This window comes from Eleutherodactylus coqui, chromosome 1, assembly GCF_035609145.1.
Source record: "Eleutherodactylus coqui strain aEleCoq1 chromosome 1, aEleCoq1.hap1, whole genome shotgun sequence".
Taxonomy (NCBI): Eukaryota; Metazoa; Chordata; class Amphibia; order Anura; family Eleutherodactylidae; genus Eleutherodactylus; species Eleutherodactylus coqui.
The window spans coordinates 320,777,968-320,801,162 of record NC_089837.1 but is presented as its reverse complement, the minus strand read 5'-3'; the positions used below and the strand labels follow the sequence as shown (position 1 = coordinate 320,801,162).

The window sequence follows — 23,195 nt, the reverse complement described above, 5'->3', positions numbered from 1 at the left end:
GACATTAAAGGCGGCTGGGAAGCTTTAATATGGTTGAGTGCTTTCCTGTTATTGCTGTTTTAATATACAATGCCATGCCTTACTGCTCCTGCAAACCCTTATCAGTCTAATGACTCTTTGTGGCCATAGCATGATTAATGGGCAGATATCTTTATCTTCCTAATCTATACATACAAACTGATACAACATTTCACACGGGACATCGCAATCAGCTGTGTGCAATGTATATTCGGTCTTAATGTTCTGCTCATCCAATTAACCACATGAATGCTAAGACTATTGACAACTGCCTGGATCTTCTTCTTTGGAGTCTCTTTACAGTAATTGCATTTTATATAATAAGGATTTCTCATGTAATTTGCTTTATTTGCTATACAGGTTAGACTAACATTCAGCAACACTAAAATCCACTCTAAGTTGTAGAATTGCTTGAGTAAGCTTTGATAGGCTGTGATAATACTCACTTCATACAGGGCAAGCACAAAGACCTGGTCCTGCCATAGTCTGCCTGAGAACCATAAGTGACTGGTTGACTACAATCTTGTTGACTACAATACATTGTTGTTAATCTTGCCATTTACAAAATTCTATTTGGATTAGAAGTTATATAAAGGGGGTGGACAAAAATATGGAAACACCCTACGGAAGGTATGCCTTAAGTTACAGGAGATTAAAATTCATATTTCACAATACTAACAGTAAGGTAAGTGCAGCTCGGTGGAAGTGATTAAAATCCCATGCGGATCCATCCTAATGGTCTTGGATTCATACAGGTGTACTACAGCGGAGTTAGTAGGTGGTGCTGTAGTTGTTGCGTGATGCAATGATGTGTATAATGGCACGTGGTAAGCGTCATTTATCTTCGAGACAGCTTTCTGCGCAGTTGTTCGTGGCAGATGGACTTCCAACATGGTAGAATAGTTGGGGCCCGTGTAGTGAGTGTCGCCATGGCCAAGGTAGTGGAAGCTTTGCTGTATCAAGAGCCATAGTATCCAAGACTATGACCACATACAGTAAGACTGGAAAACCGGCATCCGACAAACACCAGCGTGGACGGAAATGTGTGCTGAGTTACAGAGACAGACGATCATTATGTAGAGTTGTGATGAAAAATAAGCAGACTACGGCTTTGGTGGTTCCATATTTTTGGCCATATTTATATCTATCTATATATATCTAATTATATATATAACTAAGTTACATATATATAAATATATATATATTAATGTGTGTGTGTGTGTGTGTGTATAAATTAAAACATTGGCAGTAGCAATAAAACCACTTGCAACTTGAAACATATATATGTACTATAAGTAGTTTTATTGCCGTTACCAATGCTTTAATTTAACTCTCTCCACTATGTATCTCAAGGATTAGTGTATGCATTAGTGTGTGCATAACTCACACAAATATACTATACACAGTGATGAAGATTTTCCCAGCCCTAGGCTGCTATGTGGTAAGACAATGAGACTGATTACTTCCTGATCCATTCTCTCACTTCTGTAGTATTCTCCTTTTGGCTTTGTCTCCTTTTATTCTTCATCCGCTTGGCTCTGTCTTGTATTTTGACTTTATACGCTCAGTAGATATAGGTCCCTTAAGCTCCTGTCCATGTTTGAACACTATCGTACAATTGATATTTACAATTAATGTACAGTCCACCTACATATTCCCAATTTATTAATATACTGCATTTTTTCTACAATGTAATGGCTAAATATGCACATGTAAAGTTACCAACACCAGGAAAGTTGGGAGAAATTTATGAGTTGTTTATCCGAAAGGCAAAAAAAATGATAATTAAATAAGTCTTCATAATGTGTCCAGGAAGTGGGTGGGGAGATCGGATTAAGTAAGGTTTAGTTATAATGGTCATTTATTGTTATGACTTAGAGCTCAGTCACACGGGCGCATTGGCGCCCATGTTACTGCAGGTAGCAGACGGCCGTACCTGAAGACGGACATCTCTCTGCAGCGCCGGAGGAAAGAACATGTGACTGGCTTCATTGCCGGTCATGTGTTCTTTCATCAGTGCTGCAGAGAGACGTCCGTCTTCAGGTACCGGCTTCATTGCCGGTCATGTGTTCTTTCATCAGCGCCGCAGAGAGACGTCCGTCTTCAGGTACCGGCTTCATTGCCGGTCATGTGTTCTTTCATCAGCGCCGCAGAGAGACGTCCGTCTTCAGGTACGGCCGTCTTCTTTCTGCAGTAACGGCTCAGTCACACGGGCGCATCGGCGCCGGTGTACGGGTGCCGATGCGCCCGTGTGACTGAGCCCTTATTTTAAACATAATGATTAATTTTGTATATTTAAAATGCTATCACAAAGAAAAATGATCACAATTTTCGGACTATAAGACGCACCTGGCTAAAGGACGCACCCAGGCTTTACACAGCAGAAAATAGGAAAAAAATGTTTTATACTAGTGTAACTAACTTGTCAGGAGTGGTGTTAGTATTTTGGTATTTTAGGGTTGAAAGGGGTTTAATATTTTGTCATAATAGTATTATAATCTGCAATAATAAAGGAGATGGGAGGGGCACAAAACATGTGGGAAGTTACACTGTTCCTTTTTCCCAGACATGGTACAGATGATAGATGACAGCGTCCCGTGATATGCTGGGAGATGTAGTGTGTACTTCCTTGTATGAAGTAAAGACACTGGATATCACTGGCTCCTCAAATGTACCTTTCATAACAGAATTAAGGGAATATTTTTGTCTGTGTATTCTACAAACAGCATATGGACCCATTTTATCCTATGAGAGGACAAGTGGTTCCTGTAAAAAAAATCCCTACATGTCCTATTCTCGTCTATTTTCACGAACAATAATTAGTCATGCAACATGCAAGATTCGCGCAGATCAAAAAGCATATGGATGAGTGTCCATGTGCTTCCAATGCATATTGCACCTGAGTTCCCTGAGCACAACATGTCTGAATAAGTCCTGCGTAGTTCTCCAGAACTGATGAAGCGTCCACATGGATTTTCCCTTTGGATGGCAATCCTATATTTTTAGCCAGATGTTCTAATAATGCTTGTATTTTAACTACAGTGATGCTCGAGGACCACATACTGGAATATATCATCCTACACTCTTATACGTTCACTAGTGCCATCTCTGCACACTGAGAGTTCATTGTGAAATTGTACAGCTGCATTTCTGACATATTGCGGCCATGATGTACTCTGTCTACTTTCTCTCCATTAATTTGCACATCAAATCTCAATGCTTAACCTCTTCCTCAGTAAGGGCTCATTTATACGCAAAGACAATCTTTCAAACAACAATAATTTTGCATAAAGTGTTAATGGACACTAATATCCATTAGCACTTTATCAGCTTCATTTTCATGTAATTGAGCCTCTGGGAGCTGTTTGCAGAACACAACAGGTGGTCTGTGCTCTGCAATTAGCTCCTTTGTTCTCACACCAGCTGTCCACTGAATAAAATGTAATCTCTGAAAGCTCGTGGAGAACAAAGCGTGTGGTCTGTGTTATCTAATCTCTGGCTAAATGATGGATTTTAAGCTCAACTTAAAATCATCGTTCAGCCAAAGAGCAAACAATGGTAGCATTTAAGCACAATGATTATCGCTCAGTTGAACCTCGTTTGAATGATAATCGTTGCGTGTAAATGGGGCTTTATGTTTCAGCTCCAATACCTGCACATTATTAAACAGCATGTCTTCCTGCCACGACTTAAATGTTCTGCTTATAATTTGAGCCTCATATCACTGTCTCATATTGCCTATGAGAGTGAGGAAAGAGAGAAATGAGAAGAAAGATGGAGAGAAAAGTCTAGGCAGCACCTACAGCTGGTGTAGGCTAGGATCGGTCACTCAAGGGTTATTTAAAAGGAGAGCTCAGCTTGTCTACCGGGGTCTAGGAGGAAGAAGCTGCATTGTCACTATTCTGCACTTGGCTGGACACTTTACAGACAGGGGAGAGAGGAGACCTTTCAGACTATGAGGCACAGGGACACTTTTGCAAGATTTATGCTAGCTAAAAAATATGTTTTAGGGTCCGAAAAATACAGTAATTTATGTAAAAAGTTGAGTAACTGTGTAAATTAGTGTTCCCTAAGTCCTCACGACCCCACAACAGGTCATGATTAGAGATGAGCGAACGTACTCGTTACGAGTACTTACGCACCCGAGCACCGCCATTTTCGAGTACAGCAGTACTCGCGCGTAAAGATTCGGGGGGCGCCGTGGCGGCACTGGGGGTAGCAGTGGGGAGTGGGGGGGAGAGGGAGAGAGAGAGGGCTCCCCCCTGTTCCCCGCTGCTCCCCCCCGCACCTCCGCGCCTCTCCCCGCCCCCCGGCGCCCCCTGAATCTTTACGCCCGAGTACTGAAGTACTCGAAAATGGCGGTACTCGGGTGCGTAAGTACTCATTACGAGTACGTTCGCTCATCTCTAGTCATGATTTGTGGATATCCTAGAGAGAGAACAACTGTGCAATACTGAGGAAATACTGACACATGACCTGTTGGGACGTCATGAGGACTGGAGTTTGGGAAACACTGGGGTAAATGTATCATATCAGTTACCTACCATAGTACTAACCATGAGTCACATCTAATGCAATAGTCCAAAGTTGCATTTACACTTCTGTAAGATTTGAAATCTTCCTGCATTCCTTGCTTACTCAATGACTGCGCTAAACACGCTCTGATGATGGAAAGTGCCATCTTTACAAGACCAGACCCTGTACAGTAAAGTGATTTGGTAGAGTTAAACAAATATTATACTTATGTGTACCATATATGTTCTCTTTCTATGGTAATAAGTGAGATTTAAGTTAAGTTAGCCTAACACCACATTGCTTGGTAAATCGGCTTACTATTATTTTCCAGGGAATCTCCCGAACAAGCTTAAAATAAAATAGAAGGACGTTACTTAAGCAGATCTAGAAAGCATTAAATCCTCATCCTATTCACTCCATGCTGTGACTTACTGTAGCTTTTTTTTCTGTACTTAGTAATGAAGCACTGGAGAGGAAAAACGTTCTTTTTCTTACTTTTACAGAAATTTATTTATGTTGCACATAATTACTGCATGTTATACGGGCAAAAATATGCCTGATAGCAGTCATGACCATCACATCAGTATTCAGGGAGGGAAGAATGGTGACACATTGTGTTGGAAAACAGTACTGACTTGGAGTATATTGGACCCACCAGATGGAATTATTCTGATTATTGCCCCTACACATGTAATCATATGTCCACTTTAAGTTATTTTACAACTTGTGATGTTATCATAACACTTACAGGCCATATCATTAGTAGGAACTAATAATTTACTTCTAAAATAATCCAAATGACTGGTCATCTGTCAGCTTCAATAGACTTTCCTAGTAGACTCCATTGGCCTTGCTGTTGATTCCTCTAACTAAATTAGACCATATGTTATCCCAGACAACTCCTTGAAGAGCATCACTTTGCACTGAAGCCTATTTGGCGCTGATACTTGAATTTATTCTCGGATTTAATAGAATGTAGCAAATGTATGGGACTGAAAAAAAGGTAATATTAAAAATACATTTCTTATCAAACCAGATTATTGCATCTGAAGTAACACAGATTATTGAAAGAAAACCTTAGAAATATATATTTATTAGTGTTTTAGGACTTTTATAATATACATGTTTTGTTCCATGACAAGCAAACAAAGTGTAGTTATTTATTATTCATAAGGTCACTCATTAATCTCAATTGTTAAAATAGAAACAGATCATGATGACAGGTTCTGTAAATATAATTGACAGCTGTAACAGCTGTGGCAGAGAAGAACGATGTTTGCCCATTGAATTCAATGGAGCGGCAATACAGCCGCTCCATTGAAAGCAATGGGCTGCCGGCGTGCGCGGGATGAATTGTCGGGAAGGGGTTAAATATATAAGCCCTTCCCTGCAATTCATCCTAAAATGTGTTAAAATAAAAAAAAATTGTATACTCACCTTTCCGCTGCAGCCGGAGTCCAGCCGCGGCTGCTGTCAGTTCTCCTGAACTGCTTCTCGGCACTATTCAGCCGGCGGGGCTTTAAAATCCCCGCCTGCTGAATGATCTGCCTCTGATTGGTCACAGCCCTGACCAATCAGAGGCTGAAAACACTCACACACCCATTCATGAATTCATGAATGGGTGAGTGACTGCTGCCTTAGGGGCAGGTCTGACTCACATCCATTCATGAATACATGAATGGGTGTGAGTGAGGCATGCCTCTGATTGGCTCAGCGCTGAGCCAATCAGGGGGCAGGTCTGACTCACACCCCCTTCACACCCACTGCAGGACGGCCGCGCGGAGCTTCGGCTGCCGGCAGAAGGTGAGTATACAAATTTTTTTTATTTTAACACATTTTAGGATGAATTGCAGGTAAGGGCTTATATATTTAAGCCCTTACCGACAATTCATCCCGGGCTCGCCCGCAGCGCATTGCTTTCAATGGAGACGGCTGTATTGCCGTCTCCATTGAATGCACTGCGCTGGACAGCTCCGGCCCGTTTCTAATTGAAACGCGGCTAGGAGCAGATTTTCGGGCGATTTGCGGGCGACTTGCGCGCACCGGTCACGCGATTTGCGGATGCGCATCCGTCATGCGATCCGCAAATCGCGCGAAAAAACGCCCGTCTGACTGAGCCCTTAACACTCTGTGCCACATGAGGCCAATATATCACCCAAGGTCAGCTTTTAGTTGGATCCTCAATACATAAAGGTTAAAGATCGGTTCTCTTCTTTGACCTCCTAACAGGAAGATGAGCCTGGATGAATCTAAAATGCTGATTCCACTTATTGCTTCAGAGGAAGGCAAAAAACCTCATGATGAGACATAAACTGATCTGAGTTCTAGTGGAAAAAACTGTTTTCTAATTATAAGTGGTGGTCAAATTGGATCAGCACTCATGGACCTGTGATTTGTTTTATGCAATGCTGATATGTTTTTTTTAAAGAAAAATGCATTGCATTGCATCGTGGTGTATGTGATTTTCAGGTGTGCGAAAATTGTATATAGTTTCAATAGTAAAAATTAAAAAATCGCACCACACTCACAAGAAAATCACGTCTTCATATGGGTGCGATGCGATTTATTTTCTCCCATAGAGAAGAGTGAGTGATTCTTGAACGGATTGGTCCAAATATGGGACATGAAGCGATTTTTCTATGTCACAGCATTGCTGCAAAAATAAAATCGCCCTCGTAAATTAACCCATTGATGGGTTCTTTTCACAGGTTATTTCTTTGGATCTTGCAATGCACAGAAATTGCACGTGAAAATCGGCTGTGTGAATGCACCCTAATTAATATATTTGCACTAATTAGATATCTCTTCTCAAAACAAAATAGATTTAAGCAAACAGCTGTTACATGCTCAGGTTCTTTGACTAGTGCTAAAGGGGTCAGGCAGTACTCTCCTTCTTCAGCGGTTAAGTGTGTTTCTTGTTCTTAGATGATCTTACCTCTGATGTTACCAATATAATCCAGAAAGAAGACGTACCGGACAGCACTCCAATTAGAGCGATATGATGAAAGTGGAAAGAAAGAAAAGAACATATGTTGATGGAACACCCTTATAGTGAACAGAATAAAAGTGGTAGCTAGCTATCACAAGAGCAAAGTACGCCATACAGTACAGAACCCAACATACATAGACATGTTATTATCTGCATGGAGAGTAATTGCCAATAATTTATAATAGTGTTTTCCCATATTGTAGCATAAAGAAATGAAAAATAAAGTACTCTTAAATATAAATCTAAATACAGTATTAACCGACAGCAAATGTAGCCACATAGAACATTATACTCTTTAAGGGAGCCTTCACACAAGCGTGTGCGTACATATGTGCGTACATAGCGTGTATGAAGGTCCGTGCATTACCTTCAATGAAGGCAGCTCCATTGAAGGCAATAGTCTGCCGAAACCCCTGAAATGATTGTAAGGGAAGCTTTAAATATAAGCTTTTCCCTGAAAATCATCCCTTTTTGTGTAAAAAGAAAAAAGGAAAAAAAAAATATATATATATATACTTAACTAAGTCCGCCGCTGCTGTGTCCAATGTGTCAGATGTTTTCTTCATCCCCGTGGAGAATAAAGAATTCCCTGCTTGCTGGGTAATGTATTCTTTTTTTAATGTAGTGTAACTAGGGATTATTTTTGGGTTAGGGCTTATAATTTAATAAAGAATTCCCTGCTGCACCTGTCACAGATGTGACAGATGCGGCAAAGGAGTTCTTCATCCCCGTGGGGAATAAAGAATTCCCTACCGCAGCTATCACAGATGACAGCTGTGGTAGAGGATCCAGCTGCCAGCACCCCTTAATTGTTTTTCAGAGAAGGACGTTAAATATAAACATTGCCCTGAAAAATAACCCAAAGGGGTGTAAGAAATAAAAAAAAAATCGCACTCACCTTTCTTCAGCTGCCGGGGCCCAGCCGCATCCTGTCTCCACTGTATCCAGCACTGCACTGAAGTTCTTTCAGGAGGCAGGGAATTAAAATCCCCACCTGCTGAAAGAGCTGCTTCTGATTGGCTGAGGGACTCAACCAATCACTGGCAGCTCTCAGCCATTCAATGAATGAACCCTTATATTTAAAGCCCTTCCCTGAAAAACAAGGGCTGTCATCTGTGACAGCTGTGGTAGGGAATTCTTTATTCCCTGCAGGGATGAAGAACTCCTTTGCCCCATCTGTCACATCTGTGACAGGTGCAGCAGGGAATTCTTTATTAAATTATAAGCCCTAACCCGAAAATAATCCCTAGTTACACTACATTAAAAAAGAATACATTACCCAGCAAGCTCGGTCCAGGTCCCTCCCGCTGCTCTCTAGAGATTCGGTGCAGTCCCCACAGTCCTGAGCTGGTCATATAACATTACTTCCTGATTACAGGATTTGACCGCTTCTCAGCCAATCAGTGCAGCGCTGGATGAACGAATGCGATAGCTGTGATTGGCCATGGCTCAGCCAATTCATAAATCCCACCTATACAACATGATAGCTGTTCATTGGTTCTTCTACTACTACGCAGTCAATCAATGCAGCGCTGGATAAATTGATCAAAGTCATTGCTTCCCAGAGGTGGGATTTATGAAACATGTAAGCAGGAAGTGATGTTGTATGTGCCGCCGAAGACTGCGAGAAGCACATTGGTGCTCTGGAAAGCAGTGGGAGGGACCTGGGCCGAGCCTGCTAGGTAAGTATAATAAGACCTCACTCGAAAGTAAGCCCTAGCACCTCTTTTAGTACAAAAATGTATATAAGACAGGGTCTTATTTTCGGGGAAACACAGTATTATAAGGATATCTATACCCAGGACACATAGACAGAAAAATCAGTCAATAAAGTAATCAATTTCAAATAAAGATTCCGATCCTGCAAATATGATAAGCTGCCATGAAAAATAAAGTTATCAAATGTTTCAGAAGAACAGTGGTTTTGATATGTTATCCATCCTATATTTGTGAGGAAAGCTGGTTAAAATAGAGCAAAAACTATAGACAAAACAAAAAACATAAAAAAGACCCACAACTCATTTTAACGACGGGCTGATGATTGTATGGGTAAATTAATGCTTCTAAACACACAAACTGTTTAAAAGCATTAATCTCCATTTCTTGTATGCAGCTAGTACAGAAGAGCTTTTGATGATGCTTTGCGCATAATTTGGTGAATTCTGATACAGTATTTAGTAATTTTATTGACATGCACATCAATGTTGTAGTGCATAATCCATACTGTATGGATTGTTTGGTGGAAATATGTTGTACTGTGTTAGGGAGGAAGTGAGGAGAATTCTTGTTGTCGTTTTGATTGTGTTATGAACTTCTTGATCTGCTTGTGTACTTAATTAGTGTTCTAAGGCCTATGTGGAAAAATGCAAGTTGTGCAGTCTGTCTATGAGTAGAGCGACCACATCGTATTGCTCTAAAGGGGATAGAAGAGTACCGGGCCTTAATGATTTATTTATTATTGATCTACTGTGTGTTCAGCAAACCAACCAAGGCTCAAATTAACTCAGCTGCTTTGAAGGCTGACCAAGATCAGCATGGGAACTTTTACATAGACCTTGTTCATATCCCTTATGCATTTTAAGTACCTATTTACCTAGGGGCTAAAAGAATAGAGGTAGCATGATATTTACCGATAAATATTGTTGACATTGGGCTACATCTAATCACCATGAATATTTCCTCATGTCTGGAACCATGCCTACATCTGCCGGCACAATCACTGCTTTGTTCAGTGTTGATGTCTTTTCATACTTTGTTAGTAAAAAAGTACTCACAAAAAAAGCTAAGGAATTGCATTTTCTGCAAATCAAACAGTTCCAAGGCCAAATAAATGGAATAAAAGATGTGTTATTTACAGTTTGACAAATTTTGTACTTAAAGGGGTTGTATACAGAGTGGGAGTTTCCACACTTTGTCAAAATAAACCAACTAGTCTCCCATGGATATATTGTAGACACATGTCAGAAGAACTATAACAGTGATGGAAAACATTTGTTCTGTTCCATGTTAATGTATGAGCATGCTTCTCTAGCCTATACCACCAGCTAGTTTATTTAGTCTAGCTGGGTAGAAGTGGCCACACCGTAGAACCCCATTCGCAGATATATCTGCATTAAACTATTGTTTGCTGCATAGACAGTTAAATATATTTTTTCATCTACCTATAATGTCCTTATAAAATCACGAATCTATTTTGTAAATCAGTTTGTTACGAATGTTACACATTTTTAAAAATAATTTATATTCAGAAAAAAAATCCTGAAATCTTGCAGTTTTCACACTGGCCACACAGCAGAGTAATAGTCTGACACTTACTGTTCTGTAAAGAGAACTTTTCAGCAGTCGTTTAATCATTATCCCAGGCAACATTACAATGAAAGGTAACTAGAGATGAGCGAGCATACTCGTTAAGGGCAATTACTCGAGCGAGCATTGTCCTTAGCGAGTACCTGCCCACTCGGAATAAAAGATTCGGGTGCCGTCGGGGGGCGGAGAGCGGGGGGGGGGGGGGACGGAGGGGAGATCTCTCTCTCCCTCTCTTCTGCCCCGCTCCCCCTGCTCACTCCCGCAACTCACCGCTCACCCGTGCCGGCACCCGAATCTTTTCTTCCGAGCGGGCAGGTATTTGCTAAGGACAATGCTCGCTCGAGTAATTGCCCTTAGAGAGTATGCTTGCTCATCTCTAAAGGTAACACCTATGTATATATAACACAGGATCCACCAATCACAATAGGTGATGGTCACAGATCATATTCTCGCCCTCTCTGCACAATGACATGTGCACACGTCACAGAGCATGTCCACAAAACTCTGTCATAAAAGCCAATAAGTCATCTCCATCCTACAGGTTCCTATGGTCTTTATGACTACTATAAAGCATGTCTGAAAATGCTGTTAACAGCAGCTCAAGCAAAATGGCATAATCATGGACAGAAAATAATAAAAAACTACCTTCAAAAATGAAAGTAGATGAAGAACAAAATATTAAATGCCAGTATCTGGTTTTGAATATAAAAAATAAGTAATAAATTATTTTAAAGTATTAAATCTTTTCAGTAAAAGTGTTGACGATGGATACTATTTGTAGAATTCCAGCATGTTCATGTCAGCACATTAGATGTATATCACTGTTTAGAATGTATGTCCATTATCTAGTAGCTTTCTGAACATGCATTACATGTGTTACTATATATTTTCATGAATTACATGACTGCTCAGTCTATTGAAATGAAACAAAATGCTAAGAAGCTTTAAGTGCATTGGCTCTATCAACTGAACTGACCATGCCTATAATAAAGATGGAGTACCTTTTTCATTATGTGCTAATCTAAAGGGATTCTTAGAATATGCAATGATCAAAAGAGCATAAAAAATCATCCATATCATGGGCAATGGGGGTGCTATGTTGGATTATGCTCATCAGTAGGGGTGCCAGGGATTAAAATATACTTATAGCACAATGATGGCTAATCACAAGGATAAGCCATGAATGCTTCTTAGTGTATCTTGACGCCACCGGAAGCTAGGGGTTTAACAGGAGGAACGCCCCTGTCACACCCCTAGCTCCTGATTGGCTCAAAAGCTGAAGGTGCTAGAAGCAGCTACAGTCCATGTCTGTTTATAGGGCCCGTTGCAGAGCTGTAGCGCTGTGACATCAGGTACCCAGCTCCCCCTTACACACCCCCCGGTGCTCTGCCCTCCACTCTGCCTGCTGTCCTCTGCATGCTTTCTTTGGCCGCTATATATGAATGACAGTCCCCCGCTGCAGTTGACTCCCTGGTGTCCTACAACTGTGTGTGGGAGAGGCATGTCAGTCAGTGTCCCGCGGTGCTATTTTCCTCCCCACAGTGATAGCCTGCAGTCTGGGGCTGCCGGATGTCACTGTGTGTCCCCCCTACTGCCACCGGCGACTTTTCCGTTCCGTGTAGGGAGGGGGGGGGGGCGCTTGTCGGCGGCACCACTGCCTAAGGTGCTTCACGGCCGCTGTGGCCTCTTTGCTGCCGACCACGCTCTGCGCATTAACACAGAGTGCGGTGCCAGCCACTTGCGGCGGACAGGGCGCTTGCTCTGGTAGATGGCCCACTACAGGTATAGCCACAGCCGCTGGCTTTACCTTACATGAATGCAGCTGTATGGTGAATGTTACTAGGCTGCCAGGACCTGCAGCCCAGGAAACTATGCGGCCAATCAGCATGAGAAGCATGACCCCCCTGTCAATCTTGACTCCACCAGGAAATCCTGGTGGTGTCAAGATACACTAATACCTCATGAATGTTGTATCCTGGTAAATCGGATTATTTCACATTCATTTTTCTAAAATATTGAATAATACCTACTGTATAAATAGTAGCAGTTTTTGGAACAGCTTTTAAATATAAGGCCCAAAGTATTTTACAAGGCAATGTAAGTTTTCATTATACACTTCTTACTATTTATGACCTATCATCAGGATAGGTCATCAATAGCAGATCGGCGGGGGTATACTACTTCTAACCCCTGGCAGTCAGCTGATCCTCCAGGCCAGACACTGTGTGCATGGAGCTGTTTTTGTGCCAAAAGCAGACAGTTCCATATATTGTGCAGTGGTCCCAGCTGGTATTGCATGCTGAGTCCCATTCACTTTAATGGGTCTCAGCATGTAATAGTCTCTTAGGGTTAAGATATAGATACAGTAAGAAATAAGAGGAAAAAACAGCAGGAACATTGTAGAACTCAGCTGATATAATCAAAGGAGAATCATCTTTACATGAATTCTGAAAATGTACTTACTACTTGCTTTCCAGTGCTTCTTGTTTTATATTAATTCAAGTGGAAATTTCTGTGTCTTAACGGGAGAAGAGTAGAGTCATTATCATCACTCAAGTTAAACGTCTTTTGAAAATAAATACATACATACATATAGGACATATATAGAGCTTTCATGATCTGACAGGATGGAGGACCAAGCAGCATCATGGAGATTGCTAAAGGAAGGACTCAACCCCAGAAAACTCAGCATAAGCTGTAGATAACAGTGAGGAGATGGGCAGAGGGAGGAAGACTATTACTTGGCTGACTCTACTCAACAGGACAGTTTGCTGCCTGAAGCTCTTAGGTGGTTGTGCCAATCATGCTGTTGATCCAGGTTTAGGTAAACATGCGATCAGCTGTGGAAATTGGCTTAAAGAAAAAGTGTTGCAGCAACATTTTTTGATATAACATTTGCAAAACCAGGTTCACTTTATCTACGATCAAAGATTGAGCCTAGAAGAAATGTATTGCGCACAGCAATTGGTGGCCGCAGTCAAGTGATCTTCCTAGCATTAATAGTGATCTTCATAGCATTCATAGCGATAGAAAAGCATGACCACAAACATGGGTGTTATTTAAAGCCCATCAGGCTATCCGCCTAGTCCACCCTCTTGGATTTCAGCTGCTAAACTAAATTCAACTAGTTTAATCCATCAAAATCAGGTGTTCAAATTGAACCTAAATTTGAACCAAAATAACGGGCTACACCATGTTGATGCAACGCTTTTCAACTTGATCTTAGATTTACTCTTGCTGATCACAGATCAAAACTGTGATGCAATGGGCCCTTAGGGAGTTACAAGTAACCCACTTGTTATTAGTGAGACCTGCCTTCAGAGTAGCCAGCGGCCTGCCACTTGCAGACATAGAGCTTCCAAGTCTTAAAGTCTTGGCACTGCTGAATATAAGTAGATAGGGTGCATGAGGGAAAGGGGGTATTGTGAACAGCCTACGGTCTATGGTGCACTTAATCCACTACTGAGTGCAGTAAACCAGCACAACATCATTTCAAGGAAGGGCATCAAAGTCCAACTCTATCTGTAGTTTTTAGAAACAAGAATATGCCATCTAAGAGCTTTTCTTGCCACGTGCTGCAACTAGTGTAACTATGAAAGGTTTATAGGCCAGTAAATCATGTATTTCATTTTGAAAATGTTCCTTTGACTATTTCAGTTGTGATGAAACTAGATTGCATTGGTCTAAAAGGGAAAATTAGCAAAAAAATTGGACACATGAGAATCCTAAACTGAAGCAGCCAATGTAGTAATGATAAAGTAATTACTTTTCTCCTATGCGTTGTTCCCGAAGAGTACACTGGTCATGGAATTGGTTTAAGAATAACTGTAGCCATTGCTGAAGAAAGTTATGGCTTCAGGACTGTAAAACAAGTGAAGCTTTCTACCACAATATCTTTTGTTATTATTTCAGTCTATGTTACATGGATCCTTAGGTTCCTGTGTTCTAAACCCTTTCCAATCCAGTGTCGGCCCTTTTCCGAAAATTAAGATTTCCCTGCATAGCTCCGATGTTGGACAAGGTCTGACACATGTTTATAACAGTATGCAGGACAGAGCTCCGATGTCAGAGACTGTTCCGCATATGTATGCTACAGTATACAGGGTAGCACTCTGATGTCGGAGGCTGTTCTGCATACTGTAGCATACATATGGAGAACAGCCTCCGAGAACCAAACACTGTCCAGCACACTCTTAGAAACATGTGTCTAACCTCATTTGATATCGCAGCTATGCAGGAAAAATGGACGAGGGCCAACACTGGATTGGAAATTGTTAATTTTCAAAAAATTGCTAATCATCATGACAGTTAAATTTTATGTGTTTCCGTTGAGTTATTCCAAGGAATCCACAACACGGTTTCCCTCCCAAAATTAATAACAGCTGGGGAGGGTGGCAGGGAAATTGGATTGGAAAGGGTTAAAACATAAGTTCTGTATACACCAATTTACATTTTCCTTTAATTGACATTAAATGTGAAGTAATTTAAATCTAAAAACATTGCATTGCATTAGTGAGTAACATAACAGCTCATGTAGTGGCCTTTTTGCATTGCACAATGAGAGCATTTGTTTTTTTATTGCTTTCTCTACATAATTAGTGGTGTGAAGACTGCACCTTCCATATTGCGCATGAGTCTAGCATACTTTGTGCATACACTGAATCAGTAAGGAGTTGCTCACAGCTGGAAAGGCAGCAGAATTATGACTGCTGTTCTCATGAAGTTGGGCGGCGACAGGAAGTGTCGCCTCCAATCTGTCCAGTTATCATCTATTTTACTTTTCATTGCTATCAGTGGCCATTTTCCATTCAAGTCAATGGAGTACAGAGAAACAATAGAGTGAGTGCACTGATCTGCTTTTGTATCTCAATTTCCTACTGACTTAAATTGAGCATGAGAAGTAAAGGCCCATGTACATGAAGCGATGATCCCTAAAAATTGCTACATGGTGACCGTTTTAGCGATAATCGTTGCACCTAAATGTGCGCCCATCATGCACTTTTCGTGCACTGCTAGCTGATCGTTAAATTCAGGCCAAACTAAAAATCGTGGTTCAGCCTTATCAGCAGTTCTCGCGGGTAGTGCTGATAGCATTGTTTCCCGCTGCAGAACAAAGGATCTGAATGCAGATAAGAGCCCTCGGGCTATTAACTGCTTTCAGCTAAAGCTTCATTTGCACACTTAATTGCTATTAAGTAGCTGAGTAGCTACGTAATAGTTTATGCAAAATGATCACTCAAAGCTGCCACTCAAACTGTCATTTGAACGATCTTTGAGCGATCATTGCTCCATGTAAATGGGCATTAACATTAAACATTACCTGTCACCACCAGCATAACTATAGGTGATGCGGTTGCACCCGGGCCCAGGAGCCTTAGGCGGCCCATAAGGCCACTCTTCTCCATATAGGGAGGCCATGACTATGAATAAAGCATTATAATTGGTATAATTTAGTATATACTTGTATTCCCCATGAAATAACAGTTCTGATACATTCCTTCTTAAAACTCGGTAAGTTGTCATTTGTATGTTATTCTTAGAAATTTATGAATAAATTGGCGCCTGGGTGGTACCATTCTAATTGTCAAAGAGGTGTATCCTCAGACAGTCTGATACTAATACTGATTAGACCATGTCAGACTTTGTAGGTGTTGTGGGTGGTGGTGCGCGACACAGATTTCAGGATATGAGGTGGATGATATAGTTACAAAAATAACAATATTTACTGTAATCAAGAAACTAGAAAAGAACAGTATTATGTAACAATTAATTCCAGTGTAAGCAGTACACACCAGTGACAGAACCGATGTACAATGGTGTAAACCAATAATCACGGCTTGCCTGCACACAATTCGTAAGTAACTGAGGATCTAACCACAGCTAGAGGATTTGTTGTTAACTCTCAACGCAATTACTCACAAGTCCCCAGACTCTTTTTTGGTAAAGCCCCAGTCCTTTCAATAAGTATTCGCACCATGTATTTACCAGCGTCTTACAGTACAGTATTATGCGACTAACAAGCCTGCATATTCCATAAGAGTCACTACACATGTGCACATTAGTGGGGAGCGCGATATGGGAGCCGGATTCACGGACCCATATTGCCCTCGCCCATATGAAGTTAGCCTAACAATATCAAAATAATGCTTGACAACTAGTAGAACTAATGATTGTATAGTGAAAGTTTTTTTCAGTTAACATAAAAGTAACTTAAGAATATAAACTGAACTACAAAAGGTCCAAACTATAAAACCATAAAATCCTAAAATATAGGCCGCCTGCAGACGGCCGGGTCGGATCCGGCTGTGAGAATTACCGACCCGAATGCCTGCAGAGATCAGCGCAGAACTCACCCGCTCCCGCAGCTCCGGCTCTTTCATGTGCCGGCTGTCGGGCAGCCGGCGTATGCGCAGAGTGGAGCCGGCGGCTGGTAAGTTACGTTTCTGTACGGGGCTCTGCGAGCCCCGCACAGAAGTAGAGCGTGCTGCGGTTTGTTTTCTGTGTGTTGTAATGCAATCCTATGCTGGCGTCCAGGGGCGAAAATTCTGCAGGGAATCCCGCCGTGGAATTTCCGCCCGTCTGCAGGCGGCCATAGACAGAACATTTTACTTCAGCTTTAAATGACCGCTCCATGAAGCACAAATTGCAAGAATACCACAATTGTAATTGAAGTCTTTTTAAAAATTCATGTTCACATTATGAAGCTGAATGGCTGGGTAAAATGATTCCAGAGTTACTTCCATCTCACTCCACAACAACAGTATCATGTAAACATACTTAGATAAGACCATATGCAAAAATATAATACATATTTGAACAAGTAAGGCTTGTGTCAAATTTTGCAACTTTTTTTAGGCCAATTTTAAAATGATACATTCCTCCAATTGTATTTTACTTCATATAAAATAGCATCTTATCAAGGCACTGAAAAATGACAAAACCTGGTTAAAAGTAAGCAAACATAGAAGATATCAAAAAATACTATCAAAAGAGATATATAAGATCAAATGAAACAAACAGGATACCAGTACATTTTCATACTTAGGGCTCGTTCATATCAGCATTAGAGGTTGTTTTTGCTCAATTTTGTTAAAAAAAAGAGGATGAAATAGGGCAGTATTTCACCTTGTAGAATGCCAAAAGCGCAGATAGTCCAGATCTCATAATAGTCCATTCAGCTCCAATTAGTTCCATCATATGATGGTTCCATTAGGCCACTGGGTGCCATTTTCTGCTCCAATAACCGAGCAGAAAAATGAAACCCGAAAGCACCAATACGAACGAGTCTTTAGTAGAGATGAGCGAATATACTCGTTTCGAGTAATTACTCGATCGAGCACCGCGATTTTTGAGTACTTCCGTACTCGGGTGAAAAGATTCGGGAGGCGCCGGGGAGGCGCCCCCCACTCCCCGCTGCAACCCCCCACTCACCCACGGCGCCCCCCGAATCTTTTCACCCAAGTACGGAAGTACTCGAAAATCGCGGCACTCGGGCGAAAAAGGGGCGTGTCTGAGTAGGCTCGCTCATCTCTAGTCTTTAGCATCCATGATGTGCAGTTAGCAATTTGGGGGGAGCCAATGTGTCAATCCTTGAACTCACCCAGAGCTTGAGAGTAGACTTCTGCACATGTATTGTTTCATGATAAGATCTGCTCTCCCTTTGTCTTAAATAACCTTATATACCATGGATGATTCTATATGAAAGTTTACATAATATCCAGTGAGGCACTATACCTCATCAGTTTGGAGGTGAGGCATATTCTTATCAGTTAGAGAGAGGTTTTGAGCAATCATTTTGCATAGATACTAGGGGGCTAATCAGCCCTTTAGTACTTCATCTGCATGTATTTAGAGAACAGCGGGTGGTCTGTTCTCTAAATACATTGGTATTGTTCTCCAGGGGGACAGCAGCTGTTAAAGAATGTTATCAGCGCTGCATGCGGAGAACTCACTTTGTGGTCTGTCTAATCAGTGATGATGGATTTCATGCTGACCTGAAGTCAGCGATGGACAAAAAGTGCATGGTAAGTGCACAATGGGCGCACATTTACACACAACAATTATCACTCGAAAGATGGCTTTTGAGTGAATTTTGAGCAATAATCGTTGTGTGTAAAAGGGCCTTTAGTGATCAGCAACACACCTTTTTATAGCAGTCACTAATGGACTTTAAACCTAATCATACATCTTTTTTCGGTGGTTGCTTACCTGACTACTGATAGCCAGGCTCCCTCTCTAACAGCCAGGAATTGCAAACCTCAGATCCTATCAGTTTAACACCTCACATGGCAATCAATAGCAACTGCAGAATGTAAGCAGATAAAGTGGGGGAGGCTCTTTGCAAGATACCAATGGGTTCCCATGGCAGCTGGAAACCTGGCAAAGACTTGCATGTCGGCCATGTAACTCAGCCTATCTACCTCTGCCCCCCCGCAGGGTCTAATAAGGTGTTATCATAGACTTAGTATAATTCACAGCTGGTCACATACAGGTTGGATTCTTCATGCGTATCTCTCCAGTGGAAAACCTGCCATTATTCGCAGAAAGTAATTATGAATGGTCGCAGAAGATCGCGGATGCGGACGGTTTTCCGTGCGAATGTATGCATATGCAGAGTGCTTCGTCCGCACTGAAGAAAGATCTTTCTCTCCCCTCCAGCCGGAATACTGGCTTTTTATCTATTTTGCTATGAAGTTGCGAGCGTTTCCGCAGCTCATACACAATATTAATTGCATAAGTGCTGTGAATCGCTTGCATCCATAGATATCTATTGAGGCTGTCCATGTGGAATCCGTACTAAAATAGAGCATGCTGCAATTTTTTTTCCACTAACATAATACGCAATTCATACCCACGAATGTGAAGGAAGATTCGGAAATACATGTCTTTCATTGCCCGCATTTTACCATGGATCTTCCACATGGACACCAATCACAGAATCAACAATTAAAATCCAGCTTTATGAAGGGGGGGGGGGGGGGGGCTGTCAAAGCTGATCACCTATTGCCAATGGTAAAATCTGTGTTATCTACATATAGGTGTTTACTTTTCAGTGTCATTCTGCCTGTGGTGTCTGCTGGAGAGATTGCTCTACAGAACAGGAATTGACAGATTGGTTCTGTGGCCAGTTTGAAAAATGTAGGATTTTAAGATTTAAAAAAATATATAGATTGTGATTAGAGATGAGCGAACACCAAAATGTTCGGGTGTTCGTTATTCGTAACGAACTTCCCGTGATGCTCGAGGGTTCGTTTCGAACAACGAACCCCATTGAAGTCAATGGGCGACCAGAACATTTTTGTATTTCGCCGATGCTCGCTAAGGTTTTCATGTGTGAAAATCTGGGCAATTCAGGAAAGTGATGGGAATGACACAGTGACGGATAGGGCAGGCGAGGGGCTACATGTTGGGCTGCATCCTAAGTTCACAGGTCCCACTATTAAGCCACAATAGCGGCAAGAGTGGGCCCCCCCCCCTCCCAACAACTTTTACTTCTGAAAAGCGCTCATTAGCAATGCATACCTTAGCTAAGCACCACACTACCTCCAACAAAGCACAATCACTGCCTGCATGACACTCTGCTGCCACTTCTCCTGGGTTACATGCTGACCAACCGCCCCCCCTCCCCCCCACAGCGCACACCAAAGTGTCCCTGGGCAGCCTTCAGCTGCCCTCATGCCACACCACGCTCATGTCTATTTAGAATTGCGTCTGCCATGACGAGGGACCGCAGGCACACACTGCAGAGGTTGGCACGGCTAGGCAGCGACCCTCTTTAAAAGTTGGGGAGCGATAGCCCACAATGCTGTACAGAAGCAATGAGAAATAGAATCCTGTGCCACCGCCATCAGGAGCTGCACACGTGGGCATAGCAATGGGGAACCTATGTGCCACACACTATTCATTCTGTCAAGGTGTCTGCATGCCCCAGTCAGACTGGTAATATGCACCTTAACAGTAACCGCGTTGGTGGTAATGTGGTGGTGACTGCGGACCTAGTAGCACGGTTGTATTTTGTTGGTTTTCGGAATGTGGCCAGGATTAAGTAGGCCGTGGCGGGGGGATGGTGGGGGGGCTCTCTTGTAGTGTCGGTAAAGGTGAAATTCTTGGACTGCCACCAGACGAACCAATGCAAAGGCATTTGCCAACAATGTTTTCCCTGTTGGAGGAGGAGGGGGATGTTTTTGAGGCACTACGTGTCCTCTCCACGTGTCCGTGGTTATATGCACCTTAACAGTAACCGCGTTGGTGGTAATGTGGTGGTGACTGCGGACCTAGTAGCACGGTTGTATTTTGTTGGTTTTCGGAATGTGGCCAGGATTAAGTAGGCCGTGGCGGGGGGATGGTGGGGGGGCTCTCTTGTAGTGTCGGTAAAGGTGAAATTCTTGGACTGCCACCAGACGAACCAATGCAAAGGCATTTGCCAACAATGTTTTCCCTGTTGGAGGAGGAGGGGGATGTTTTTGAGGCACTACGTGTCCTCTCCACGTGTCCGTGGTTATTTGCACCTTAACAGTAACCGCGTTGGTGGTAATGTGGTGGTGACTGCGGACCTAGTAGCACGGTTGTATTTTGTTGGTTTTCGGAATGTGGCCAGGATTAAGTAGGCCGTGGCGGGGGGATGGTGGGGGGGCTCTCTTGTAGTGTCGGTAAAGGTGAAATTCTTGGACTGCCACCAGACGAACCAATGCAAAGGCATTTGCCAACAATGTTTTCCCTGTTGGAGGAGCAGGGGGATGTTTTTGAGGCACTACGTGTCCTCTCCACGTGTCCGTGGTTATATGCACCTTAACAGTAACCGCGTTGGTGGTAATGTGGTGGTGACTGCGGACCTAGTAGCACGGTTGTATTTTGTTGGTTTTCGGAATGTGGCCAGGATTAAGTAGGCCGTGGCGGGGGGATGGTGGGGGGGCTCTCTTGTAGTGTCGGTAAAGGTGAAATTCTTGGACTGCCACCAGACGAACCAATGCAAAGGCATTTGCCAACAATGTTTTCCCTGTTGGAGGAGGAGGGGGATGTTTTTGAGGCACTACGTGTCCTCTCCACGTGTCCGTTCCATGTCAGCAATAGTAGCACTCAAGACAGGCCCCAGTAACAATTCTGAAGCAGCAGTATAGCGGGAGCGCAGTCTTCGTTCCATGTAAGCAATAGTAGCACTCAAGACAGGCCCCAGTAACAATTCTGAAGCAGCAGTATAGCGTGAGCGCAGTCTTCGTTCCATGTAAGCAATAGTAGCACTCAAGACAGGCCCCAGTAACAATTCTGAAGCAGCAGTATAGCGGGAGCGCAGTCTTCGTTCCATGTAAGCAATAGTAGCACTCAAGACAGGCCCCAGTAACAATTCTGAAGCAGCAGTATAGCGGGAGCGCAGTCTTCGTTCCATGTAAGCAATAGTAGCACTCAAGACAGGCCCCAGTAACAATTCTGAAGCAGCAGTATAGCGGGAGCGCAGTCTTCGTTCCATGTAAGCAATAGTAGCACTCAAGACAGGCCCCAGTAACAATTCTGAAGCAGCAGTATAGCGGGAGCGCAGTCTTCGTTCCATGTAAGCAATAGTAGCACTCAAGACAGGCCCCAGTAACAATTCTGAAGCAGCAGTATAGCGGGAGCGCAGTCTTCGTTCCATGTAAGCAATGGTTAATGTGGCTTAAGTGGTAACTAGGCCTGTAGGCAGCCCAGTGTAACGAAAAATTGGTTCAAGTTAAAGTTCCAACGCTTTTAAGCGCATTGAAACTTATAAAAATTGTTAAGAAAAATTATTTGAGTGAGCCTTGTGGCCCTAAGAAAAATTGCCCGTTCAGCGTGATTACGTGAGGTTTCAGGAGGAGGAGCAGGAGGAGGAGGAGGAATATTAGACACAGATTGATGAAGCAGAAATGTCCCCGTTTTGGATGGTGAGAGAGAACGTAGCTTCCATCCGCGGGTGCAGCCTACGTATTGCTTACGTATCGCTGCTGTCCGCTGGTGGAGAACAGAAGTCTGGGGAAATCCAGCCTTTGTTCATCTTGATGAGTGTTAGCCTGTCGGCACTGTCGGTTGACAAGCGGCTACGCTTATCTGTGATGATTCCCCCAGCCGCACTAAACACCCTTTCCGACAAGACGCTAGCCGCAGGACAAGCAAGCACCTCCAGGGCATACAGCGCTAGTTCAGGCCACGTGTCCAGCTTCGACACCCAGTAGTTGTAGGGGGCAGAGGCGTCACCAAGGATGGTCGTGCGATCCGCTACGTACTCCCTCACCATCCTTTTACAGTGCTCCCGCCGACTCAGCCGTGACTGGGGAGCGGTGACACAGTCTTGGTGGGGAGCCATAAAGCTGGCCAGGCCCTTAAAGACTGTTGCACTGCCTGGGATGTACATGCTGCT

At 42.8% G+C, this 23,195-nt stretch overlaps 1 protein-coding gene across 1 annotated transcript in view; it reads left to right on the top strand.

The window, feature by feature from the left end:
* Positions 1–23,195, top strand: part of CSMD2 (CUB and Sushi multiple domains 2) — a 948,969-nt gene that overhangs the window by 175,796 nt on the left and 749,978 nt on the right. The window lies entirely within an intron of this gene.